The sequence below is a fragment of the Grammomys surdaster genome, unplaced genomic scaffold (assembly GCF_004785775.1).
Source record: "Grammomys surdaster isolate TR1022 unplaced genomic scaffold, NIH_TR_1.0 127, whole genome shotgun sequence".
NCBI lineage: Eukaryota > Metazoa > Chordata > Mammalia > Rodentia > Muridae > Grammomys > Grammomys surdaster.
In genome coordinates, this window is record NW_021604585.1 from 4633987 (window position 1) to 4635298 (window position 1312).

Below are 1312 nucleotides of genomic sequence, written 5' to 3' on the forward strand. Positions count from 1 at the left end.
AGATAGATAGATAGATAGATAGATAGATAGATAGATAGATAGATAGAGCAAAACATTATCAGAGCAGGTGCTCAAAATATCCAGCAGAAATTTACTGGGGAAACCCCTGGAAGGCAACCAGATAGAGTCCAGATAGAGTCCCGGGCAGAACAATGTCCCTTAAGGTGAGGCTTCTAAGTCAGAAATAGATAGATATAATGTGATCAAAACCTGGCATTCACAGCATCCAGTAGAAACAGACTAGGAAGTCAGAGTAGTACACTAGAGTTCCCAGTTGAGCTTTCCTCTCCATGGAGGAGTGTTTCATGGCTGCTCTTTGTGCTTTGCTTTCCCATGCCAGGCACTTTCGTATTGTAGGGTAGACAATAGTACCATCTGGTGGACTACTTTGCCTTCTAGCTGTTCCTCAAGGGTACAATGCTTTTACTCTTAAGCTGTTTAATGCTCTTCTCCCAGTCACTGAGTCTGGGAGGAGGGAGTGGCCTATCCTCAGACAAGTGGCCTTGGGGGACACTTTGAAATAAATATGCTTGGGTCTGCAATAGGAGGGCCAAACTCCAATTCCAGAGCTTACTTCTCTGTGAGCTCAAACCGTGCATGAAAATTTACCACTGTAATATCCATCAAAGTTATATATGCTACAACATACATGGCATTTTTGATTAGGGAGAATGACACTGATAACATTAATAATATAACTACCTTAAAAATAGCATATACACAAAAAATACGAATGGTGCTTCCTAGGGGAGGATGTTCTGGGTGACTTATTCTGTCCCATACTTTAGTGCATTAGCAGATTTCTTTTACAATGAACACACATTTTTTTAGATGTATATATTTTCACTTCTGCTTTTAGATTAGAAAAGAACAAAAAGGGCTATTTTCATAGACAGAACCAACCAAACAACAGACTGGAAACTTCAGGTGGTAACCAGTCAGGCGGGCAGCCAGCTGCCCTGCTACTGCAGTGAGCAAAACATAGTTTGTGTTTACTGTTCAAATGAACAAACGTCGCCCACACATCTACTCTGGGCCAGGTTCTTCTTAAGTGATGGGAAAATATAAATGAATCTATTTTAGTCTGGAACTTGTACATAAGGAAATGCCCTCACTTTAAACAGACATTTGTGGTGGACTGAATCAGTTTGCTAGGACTTCCATCACAGGATTCCGGAAACCAGGAGTCTGACAACACAACTGTAATTCTTCATCATTCTGAAAGCTGGGAGTCATTGATTAAATTGTCTGGGATTTGAACATTTTCTCTCTCTCTCTCTCTCTCTCTCTCTCTCTCTCTCTCTCTCTCTCT